Source organism: Panthera pardus, unplaced genomic scaffold, assembly GCF_024362965.1.
Source record: "Panthera pardus isolate Hobbes unplaced genomic scaffold, ASM2436296v1 HiC_scaffold_27, whole genome shotgun sequence".
In the NCBI taxonomy this organism is placed as follows: Eukaryota; Metazoa; Chordata; class Mammalia; order Carnivora; family Felidae; genus Panthera; species Panthera pardus.
In genome coordinates this window covers 104,807,504-104,818,892 of record NW_026526843.1, presented here as the reverse complement: position 1 = coordinate 104,818,892, position 11,389 = coordinate 104,807,504, and the positions used below count along the sequence as shown (strand labels likewise).

General features: G+C 45.3%; 1 long non-coding RNA gene across 1 annotated transcript in view; it reads left to right on the top strand.

Moving 5' to 3' along the window:
* The first annotated feature begins 831 nt into the window (after positions 1 to 831).
* Positions 832 to 11,389, top strand: part of LOC109249359 (uncharacterized) — a 68,279-nt gene continuing 57,721 nt past the window's right edge. Inside the window, exon 1 of the long non-coding RNA XR_008418310.1 lies at positions 832 to 947. This is a non-coding gene — a long non-coding RNA (uncharacterized LOC109249359). The remainder of the gene's footprint in view (positions 948 to 11,389) is intronic.

Below are 11,389 nucleotides of genomic sequence, written 5' to 3'. Positions count from 1 at the left end.
TCAGCAAAGGGCAGCTTTGCCTGCTGATTCCCACGCCCTTCTGCCGGTTCTGTCTCCCATCTCCTGGACAGCCCTCTACGTAAGCCCTGTGCTCCTCCACATGGAGCTTTGGGAACTGCTAAGGTCCGTTTCCCAGCTCTGAAGGCTGGGAGTGATGGTCCCATTTTCTTTTCAGGCACATTACGCCTCAGTACTTTTGGAGCTTCTGACGTTTAGATGTTTCTTGACCACCAGGGGGCACCAGACTCCAGGTTCACGCACAACACATCAGTAAGCGTGTTTGTTAAGCCCGGGCAAAAATTCCCTCGCCCAGAGCTCCCAGGGCCGCAGAGTGGGCCTGCGGGTCTGTGCAGCTCAGCGAGGGTCCAGGCAGGAAACCGGGTGCCAACCTGCCTGTCCTGCAGACCTTCCCACTGCCCTCGAGCAGCTCTCTCAGGGCTGTCCCTTACCTGTCTCTCGGTTTGGGAGAGCAGGAGGGCACCGGTACATCTCCTCTCCCCTGGAAAAAGCAGCCTCTCACCAGGAACACTCAGCTCCCCTCCCTGCCCTCCCCGGCCCTGTCGTGTCGACATAGGTTGGTGGGTGGCGAGTGGGGGGTGGAGGTCGCAGGGAGCCGTAATGGGGGCCAGCTGTTCCATTTCTCGGTCCTTTTGTCTGAGAGCACGCGTCTGCTGGGTTGGAAGGCTGGAGCCCCTCCTCAGCATGTAGGCGCACCTGATGCTTCCTGATCGCAGCGTTGGGCTTTAGCAGCTCTGGCACCACCGGACAAGTCCTGTTGCACGCACGCCCACACACGCACGCACACGTACGCGCCTGCACGCACCCACAGCTTCCCAGCCGCCTTTTGTCGTCTCGATCCAGGGTCTCTGGCTTTGCCGTCCCAGTTTCCAATGGGAATGGGCAGAGGTCTATAGCTGGTGGGACAGTTTTTCGAAGGAATGTTTGGGGTGAGTTTTCTAAAGTGTTTGAGACTTGAGTGAGAAGTCCGTGGCGAAGGCGGCGGGGGGGGGGGGGGGGGGCGGGGGCAGCTCGGGAAGCTTTCGCCCTCCACCCCTATTACCCCTATGGGGGGCATTCTTTGATATGAAAAAGATGTTCTGGAAGAGTTGTGAAGTGGTACGCACAAATAGCTTCACAGCAAATCCCTTCATGCCCCGCCCCCACCCAGCAGGCTTACTCTTGGGTTCTAAGCAGCTCTTCACAGAAGTGTTGGAGCTTCTGTGCCAGAGGTGGAGGGGGAAGCGGGTGATTATAAGAAGTGGTATTTGGGGCTATGCATCTTCTTTACACTCTGAGAAACCAGAGTTATTTTGAAATTACTATTTTTGGCGTTGTTTGGAGAGTGTGGCATTTGAAGGTGCGATTATGGGGGCCTATGGTCATCGGTACTGATGAGGTCTAGGGTAAAACCACAGGAGTGGCCTCCTGGTGCAGGTGGTGAACACAATCACTGGAAAAGAGAAGGTCAAGCGAACCAGGGGCCAGACTATTGGCAGGCTCATCTATCTACGTGGCTGGAAATCACCAAGAACTCTTACAGTGTAGTGATGAGCCAGGCCCTAGAATCTTCAAGGTGTGCAGGGATGTTGTTGACTTCCCGCAGTGGGGAAGAAGAATGGTTTGGTTTTAGGGGTCAGTTAGACCCAAGATATCCCTTAATACTGGTTGTGGGAGACTTCTTCAGTGTCATCTTTTAAATACTGAGAGCATGCTTACACGCAAGGCCTTTTGCTTCATACTTGGCGGAGTCAGGCACCTGTTCCATCTGCAGTGGGATTAAAGGTTACTCAGGGAAAACAGTTGGTAACTACATGCGGTGATCGATGTTGACTAGACTCACCGCGGTAATCATTTTGCAGTGTATACACATGTCAGATCATTATGTTGTGCACCTAAGAGGAACGTTATGGGTTCTATTTTACCACACATAGCAACCGACTCTGATATCCACGTATCTTAAGAGATAGGTTTCTCTACAAATAACACTCTAAAGGACAGCTTTATAGTAACAGAAAACAAAACAGGATCATGGCCTTTACTCACACCACCATCCTGGCCAGGACGGTGGGACAGAGACTTGAGTAAATGTTCCAGTTCTAAGTTTATGACATGGCACTGGCTTTGTGCCACACAATAGCGTCTGCCTCTCTGTACCTGTAGGAAGGCAACATTTTTTTCTGAGATTTTTCACCAGCAGTTGGGGTGGCAGTTTTAAGATTAAGCATTACAAGTCCAAGAAGCTTAAATCTTAAAATAGAAAAAAGAAAAAGGTCATAGAGAAGTTTAACAAATTAAATATGAAATGGATAACAGGTTGAACCACATGAAATTGGTGATGTTCGACCATTTTTGCCCAATTAAAATGGCAGTTTCATATGATTCAGTTGAGGATCTACAGTTTCAGTCTTGAATGCCCGGTGAGAAATAGGAAGTTAATTTGGTAGGTACTGGGGAGCCACCCCTGGAGGGAAATGCTATGATTGGAGCTGGTTTAACACAGTTGGTCCGGCAGGAATGTGAAGGAGGGTCTGGAGGGGGAGAGACTGGATTAAACCTGACTTTCATACCCATTGACTTGAAAGATACCTCTACCTTTGCATCCATAGTACCAAACGATTGAGAAGCTGAATTTGCACTAACCTTCTAAGTTAAAGATGGAGAGCTTAAATGTCTCCCCAGAGATAGGCTTCCGTGGGTGGGCGGGCTGTGAGAATGGTTTCTTATGCTCCAGTAGATCCAAATCTTGGCAAACTGTTCTACCAACTTGATTAAAACAACAATAACAACGACAGCAACACTCTCTTACCTACATCAAGGGGGAAAGGAGGCATCTTCGAACCCACGGCTCTCCATGATGGCTTTCCCATCGCACGGAGCCCACGCGGCCTGCTGAGACACCCTTCCTGAAATGAATTCTCTTGAGAAACGTAGATTTATATCTGCAGATAATACTGTGGATGGAATTTTCAATTTTTAATACTTTTTCGAGGATAAGGCAGACTGACAAAGGAATAAAATCCCATGAGAATAAAATCACAGGGCTTTTTGGGCAAGCTTCCAAGTCACAGAATAGGCAAAATAGCAGGGACTACTCTTCACCGTTTCTCAAACTTTGGTGTGCATCCAGAATCACTGGAGGCCTTGTTAGAACACGGACCGCTGAGCCTCACCCTCTGGATTTCTGATTCAGTAGCCCCGAGTGGGTGGGGCTCGAGAACGTGCACCTCTGACATGTTCTCAGCTGAGGCTGATGCTTCTGGTCCTGGGACCACGCTTCGAGAATGCTGCTGTACTCTGACTGAGGAAAGGTCTGAATGTGCCTGAGGGAGGGGGGCGCTGCTTCCGGAGAAAGAAAGAGAAGCATGAAAGGTTAAAAAAGAAAAAAAGAAGGATAGAATACTCAGGTAACTGCTGTCATCCAGATACGTCTGCGTGAGTGAGCCCTGAGAATTAGCATTTCTAGAAAGTTCTCAGATGCTGCCGCTGCTTCTGGGCCAGGCACCACCCACACTTTGAGAACCACAGTCTGTGTGCCAGTTACATGGCAGCCCTCGAGGGTGACTGCCCCATTTTCAGATTTAAACTTGAGCTATTTTTAGAGGAGCCCCTTCAAAAATTTGGGCAGATTCTCTCTGGCAGGTTCTCTGAGACTGTTTCCCAGTCTCAATACCTTTTCTTAGTGAAGTGGGTAGCAGAGACAGAGAAGGACCCCGGGGGAGGGTGGAGGAGGCAGAGAGCAATATGATCACCTAATAATCTCTTCCCAGAGACCCATTGGTTCCCAAATCGCCAGATCTCCAAAGCTAAATATATATCCGTGTGAGTATTTTAAGCAATAGAGAAAATAGGAGAATATCAAAGGTGATGGTCTAGATACAATGCTATTAAGATTTGTTTTTAAACCTGCTGGTTGTTTGTTACATTAAAACCTGCTGAAAGGGAAAAACCGTGATCATTACTCTTTGACCTGGACATTCTTGGAAACAGAAGGGGCCTGGGTTTTACAAGAATCAGTCTGCCTTCTGGAACACCATTTACTTTATAAAAACACCATGTGTGTTTTCTTTGCTATTCCTGGGGAATGAGTGCCAATTTCCAAATCCTTTCCTCTAGTTAAAAATGATGTTATCAAATATCTACTTAATAAGTAACTGTAAAATAATATGTTATTACATCAGGAATGAGCTTGGAGACCTCAAGATGCCAGAGACGAGATAGTTATGGCAGAGAGTGAGGGCCAGAGTGAATGGAGATATAAAGGCACCTCCATTTGATCACATCTTGAAATTATAGGGTTGTGGGGAAAATATTATCAAGTGTTCCCGAGAACTGGCAGTATTCTAGTTGCTATATATATATATTTTTGATTTGTTTTTGAAGCAAAGCTTAAGTATAGTCATAAGGAAAGACTCTGGGTCTTTTTTTTTTTTTCATTTCCTATGATGACTTTAATATGGTAGTCATTCATTGAGGGGATTAAAGGATTAAGTAATGAAGGGGGTAGGGTTTGCCTTAAAATCAACAGCATAGGGGCGCCTGTGTGGCTTGCTCAGTAAAGGGTCTGACTCTTGACTGCAGCTCAGGTTATGATCTCACCATTCATGAGATCGAGCCCCGGGTTGGGCTCTGTGCTGACAGTGCAGAGCCTGCTGGGACTCTCTCTCCCTCTCTCTGCCTCTTCCCCGTTTGTGTGTGTGTCTCTCTCTCTTTCTCAAAACAAATAAGTGAACATTTAAAAAAAGTTTTAAATAAATCAGTAGCATGACCCATAGTACCATTTCTCCCTGTTGCAGTCCTAGTACATAGGACCATGCCCCAAATCCAGAATGATCCTTGACTAAGTTAGGCTTTCTGGACTACTGCTTTCCATCTCACCTCGCAAGAAGATGGATTCAGTTGCAGAGAACTAAGTATGAGTGTAGGAATGATAGTACAAGTTTGTCTTTTTAGTCATCAGTTATATTGATTTTCTCAGCCATATTTCTCTGAAAATTGTCTCCAGAAGAAGAACATCAGCCAGGTGCCCTTTCTGGTCAGTATAATGTCAAATCTGCTTCCTCTGGTCATGGGTAGAGACCCTTTCAATCAGACTTTCCATTGGAGGAGTCAAGGTCAATATCACTGAGAATCTGTAAAGTAGGGTTGCCAGATTTAGCAAATAAAAACACAGGACACCCAATTAAATTCGAATTGCAGGTATACAATCAATAATTTTTTAGTATAACTCTGTCCCACATGTGGCTCTTCAAATTTAAATTAATCAAAATTAAATAAAATGTAAAATGTAATCACCCAGTTTCACTGGCCATGTTGTCAAATGCTGCACGTGGCTAGTGGCTACTGTATTGGACGGTGCAGATTAGCACACATTACAGAACATCTCCAGCACCAAAGAAAGTTCTGTTGGACAGTGCTGCTCTGAGTGAGCCGGGACGATGTTCCAGGAGGCTGCTCCTCAGGCAGATGGTGTCTGGTAGCGGGCCCTCGACATCCCATCTCTTCCTCCTTTACGAACAAAAATGAAGGTGGTCCCCGAAGACCAGAGGGAAAGGGATAGCCCAACCTTGCGCCCGTTAGTGGGGCTGATCACTCAGTACCCGGGCAGAACCAGTTAAATTCTCGGCCTAGCATTGCTCCCTAGAAAAACGGATCCTTCCGATAACAGAGCACTTACCAAGTCTACGTGGGTTTTTGTCATCGCAGTAACTCTGGGTGGTAAGCAGGCCCGGGAGAGAAACGACAACGGGAAGGTGAAACCCACGGCAGAAGGAATTGTCTCCTGCTGCAGTGCAAGTGTCCCACGCTTGGGCAGGCATCACAATCCGCCCCGACCAGGGCTTGCTTCTTCAGATGCAAATTGCTGGGCCCCGCCCCCAAAGTTCCTGATTCAGTTGGTCTGGGGTAGGGCCTAAGAATTTGCATTTCTCACAAATCCCCGGGTCAAAAATGCCAGTCCAGGGACCGCACTTTGTAGACCACTGCTATGGTGTCATGGTCCTACCCCAGCCTAGTGCTACAGTCAGTCAAGGCTTTTCGTTTCTCTGACTTGGCAGACTCCTCGCTCTTTTAGGGCCACCGTGACAAGCTACATCTCTTCGCTCATTTGGATCGTTATCACTTTTATCCTTTGAGCGCCTTTTATCCATCTGCTGGTTTGATAATAAATCAGAGTGAAAGCAACACCAGCCGAGTCCAAGTTGATGCTCTCCTCCGTCTTTGCTGTGGCCCTAGTGTGCCCAGATTGTGGTCTGGCCACGCTCACTGGGTAGATCTTTTAAGTGTTCATTTATGTACCCACAAACTAAGCATCAGAAAGGGAAAAAGGAAATAACTGGCCCGGCGTCACAGAGCTAGTGAGAGGTGGAACCGGGTTGCGAAGATTTCCAACCTCAGCTTTGGTACTAACAATGCCTGGAGATTTGTGAAAGTGTTCTGAGGTTGGTGACTTTTTTTTAAATGATAATGGAGTCTGTTATAATTTCAACCGTAAAGGCCTTAGATGTGGACTAGGTGTTTGGGGCAGTTTGTGGAGATCATCTGGACCTGTTTTGGCATCAGTCCCTTGGTTGCTTTATCACCCAGCTGACTACTTAGCCTTACGGTTGGTGGTGTTCACCATTTTACAGCTTTCAGTTATTTTCATTCACTTGTGTAATTTATCATCACGATGGATTATGGGTTAAAGAGAGGAGGCATTATGAATATGATTTAGAATAGAGTGAGCTACTGAACTCTACACTTAAAAATGGCTAAGATGGTGGGGTGCCTGCGTGGCTCAGTCAGTTGAGTGTCCGACTCCGGCTCAGGTCATGATCTCACAGCTTGTGAGTTCGAGGCCCGTGTCGGGCTCTGTGCTGACAGCTCGGAGCCTGGAGCCTGCTTGGGATTCTGTATCTCCCTCCCTCTCTCTCTGCCCCTCCCGTGTTCGTGCTCTGTCTCTGTCTCTCAAAAATAAATAAACATTAAAAAATTTTTTTTAAATGGTTAAGGGGTGCCTGGGTGGCTCAGTCACTTGGGCACTTGGGCATCCAACTTTGGCTCAGGTCATGATTTCTCTCAGTTTGTGAGTTCAAGCCCCGTGTCGGGCTCTGTGCTGACAGCTCAGAGCCTGGAGCCTGCTTCACATTCTGTGTCTCCCTCTCTCTCTGCCCTCCCCCACTCATGCTCTCTCTCTCTCTCAAAGATAAATAATAAACATTAAAAATATATAAAAAATGGTTAAGATGGTAAAAAACAAATAGAACGATCTAATGAGGGACATAAAAATGATAGTTCTCAATTGTGACCTCAGACCTATAAGGTATATTCATATTATCATTTCTTAATACATCAAGATATCTCTAGCTCTTCTAAACAAAAGTTAAAAGGAGAAATTTGTATCTGATTTTCCTTTTCTTTTATTGGGAATAAAATTATCCAAACCCACAGTGTGTTATTTCTGGAGAAGTACTTGCAAATAGCAGCCAGAAAGTGCTCATGACTCCTCTTTTAGAAACAAACCATGAAAATTACAATAATAAAGTAATTGATTTTTTTAAAGTGCAAAATTCAAGAATTCCAAATACCAGCTCATGGAAGATGTTTGGAGGGCAGTTACACACAGTTAAGTATCAATCTAGATATTAATACACATTTGGTCCCCAAACACAATATTGATATGTCATTTTGAATTTATAGCTAAACCATGCTCTTTCCTGTATACTGAATTGAAAATAAGTAGCATCCCCCGCTTGCTAAATGGGGGAAAGTCAAACTTTGTCCTCATGTATTATGAGTATTATTAAAGGATATATTAAAATAGAAATTATAATACAATCTTTACTAGTATTCAGATCTAAATTCATTTTTAAATTGCTTCCTGTTATATATCATGCTAAAATAACACAGTGATCTAGCATTTTCCTGGAGGCTATGGGATTACACGTTTCTTTCTTTTTTTTTTTCTTTTAGTTTATTTTTTGAGAGAGAGACAGCAGGGAAGGGGCAGAGAGAGAGGGAGAGAGAATCCCAAGCAGGCTCCATGTTGTCAGCACAGAGCCCGACACGGGGCTCGAACTCACGAACTGTGACATCATGAGAGCTCCAGAGTCGAATGCTTAACTGACTGAGCCACCCAGGTGCCCTGAGATTACAAATTTCTGTGAATACACTTTATAAGGATCGATACTGGAAGTATGGGATGACCTCTTTGGAGAGAGTAAGGTCGGTTGGTGTGTGTCTGTTTTCTGTTAGGGCTTTTATGCTAACATCATTTCTAGTGCAAGTAACAGAAATCTAAATCAAGCCAGTTTAAGCAAAAAGAGGGGTTTATTGGCTCAGGAAACTGGCATGTCCAGAAAGTAGAGCTTGTCTCAAGGGCTGGAAGACGTCAAATATATCAGAAGGCTGGGACGCCTGGGTGGCTCAGTTGGTTAGGCGGCAGACTCTTGATTTCGCCTCAGGTCGTGATCTCACAGTTGGTGAGTTTGAGCCCCGCATCGGGCTCTGCACTGACAGCACAGAGCATGCTTGGGATTGTCTCTCTCCCTCTCTCTGCCCCTCCCTTGCTCGTGTGGGCTGTCTCTCGTGCGCGCTTTCTCTCTCTCTCAAATACTGAGAACAAACTGAGGGTCGATGGGGGGTGGAGAAGGCAGGAAAGTGGGTGATGGGCATTGAGGAGGGCACCTGTTGGGATGAGCCCTGGGTGTTGTATGGAAACCAATTTGGCAATAAATTATATTAAAAATAATAAAAACAGGTGCTAGAAGGAAAGAAAAAAAGCCTCTTCACATTCCTGTGTCCTTTGAGGGCCAGGGACTCAGGGGCAGGTGGGTACCGGCAAACAAAATGGGATGTGCCTGAATGTGCCTGATACACGTTTCCCCACGTGCAGAAGCAAGGCTACAGCCGTGACCTTGTCTGGGAGTCAGACGGGCCAGGAGAGAGGTTCCCCTCACCCGCATCCTCCAGCCCACGTCCTAGGCAGCATGTTAGCCTTCCTGCGAATCCGGGCAGACGTGAATGGGATTTGAGTAGCAATGTGTAGGAGTCTAGAGAAGCTGGCAAAAGAGAACTAATTTTATTTAGACTTCAAGAGAAAAATCAGCTGTGCCAGCCTCTGAAGTACCACTCACTCTCCTCTCCAGCAGGACTTTCGACAGTGATGGCGATGATCTGTATCTGTGCTGGTCCATTCTGGTAGCCACTAGCCACAAATGGCTGTCGAGCACGTGAAATGTGGCTAATGGGACCGAGGACATGACATTTTAATTTAATTCAATCTTAATTTAAATTTAAGTAGCCACGCGTGGCTACAAGCCGCCAACTTAGACAACACAACAATGTCTGCCAAATTATCTTGACTCGCGGCAGAGGACTAGGAGATTTATATAGGGTTAGGTCCTGCTTGTCATCGTGAAGTTAGTCCAGCATATGGGGTTGAGACAAAATCGATCCATATAAAATGCATGGGGAGCAAGACAGGTCAAAGTTAGCCAAACAAATGAACACATGAATAAATACAATGTGATCAGAGGAGGGAGGGATCCAGGTCAGCCACAGATATTAGAACTAGACCGTCTGGATTGATTGCTAGTTCTGCCACTTTCTGGTTGTGTGATTCTGGGCAAGTCGCTTACTATCTGTGTGCTCACTTTCTTTATCATGAAACGGAAATGATAAAATTGCCAATTTTCTGGGTTGCTGTGAGGATGAAATGACATACTATTCGTGGAGTGTTTCAAACAGTATCTGGGATACAGTAAGTGCTAATTAAGTCTTAGCTGTTACCAAAGGGGACAAGAGATGACAGAGGAGGGAAAAGGGCACCAGCTTTCATGATCTCCATGCACGCAGGCACCTTCTTTATTTTTATTTATATAAAATTTTTTAATGTTTATTTATCTTAGAGAGAGAGAGAGAGACAGAGTACGAGTGGGGGAGGGGCAGAGAGAGAGGGAGACACAGAATCCGAAGCAGGCTCCAGGCTCTGAGCTGTCAGCACAGAGCCCAATGCGGGGCTCAAACTCATGGACTGCGAGATCATGACCTGCGTGGATGTCGGACGCTTAAGCAACTGAGGCACTCAGGTGCCCCTGTGGGCACCTTCTTTAAATGTAACTGAGACCCCTTGTGAACAAGTTGGTACTGAGCAGAAATGTTATTTATGGTGTCATTAGCTATTTGCATTCAAAATTTAATCCCAGTGTAGTTAACATACAGTATCATATTAGTTTTAGGTGTGCGATATAGTGACTCGACAATTCTATACGTTGCTCAGTGCTCACTGTGACAAGTTCACTCTTAATCCCCATCACCTGTTTTACCCATCCGCCCCCACCCACTTCCCCTCTGGCAGCCGCCAGTGTGTTCTCTGTAGTTAAGGGTCTCTTTTTTTCATTTGTCTCTTTTTTCTTTGTTTCTTCAGTTCCACAGAGGAGTGAAATCATGGTTATCTGTCTTTCTTTGACTGACTTACTTCACTTAGCTTTATACTTTCTAGATCCATCTATGTTATTGCAGATGGCAACATTTCATTGTTTTATGGCTGAATAATATTCTATTCTATCTCCATACCACATCGTCTTTATCCACTCATCTCTCGATGGACACTTGGGCTGCTTCCATAATTTGGCTCTTGCAAATAATGCTGCAAAAAACATAGGAGTGCCCATATTTTCTTGAATTAGTGTTTTCATATTCTTTGGGTAAATACTCAGTAGTGGAATTACTGGATCATGTGGTAATTACATTTTTATTTCTTGAGGAATCTCCATACTGTTTTCCAGGGTGGCTGCACCAGCTTGCATTCCCACCAACAGTGCACAGGGATTCCTTTTTTCTCCACATCTTAGCCAACCCTCGTTGTTTCTTGTTGATTTTAGCCATTCTGGCAGGTGTGATGTGATAGCTCATTGTGGTTTTGATTTGCATTTCCCCGATGATGAGAGATATTGAGCATCTTTTCATGTGTCTGTTGGCCATCTGGATGTCTTCTTTGGCGAAATGTCTGTCCGTGTCTTCTGCTCATTTTTAATTGGATTATTTTGTTTGTGTGTGTGTTGAGTTATGTAAGTTCTTTATATAGTTTAGATACTAACCCTTTATCAGATATGTCATTTGGAAATACCTTCCCCCGTTCTGTAGGTTGTCTTTTTGGTTTTGTTGGTTGTTTCCTTTGCTGGGCAGAAGCTTTTTATCTTCATGAAGTCCCAATAGTTCATTTTTGCTTTTGATTCCCTTGCCTCGGGAGACATATCTAGAAAAACATTGCCGTGGCTGATGTCAGAGAAATTACTATCTGTGTTCCCTTCTAGGATTTTTATGGCTTCAGGCCTCACATTTAGGTCTTTCATCCATTTTAAGTTTATTTTTGTGGGTGGTGTGAGAAAGTGGTTCAATTTCATTCTTT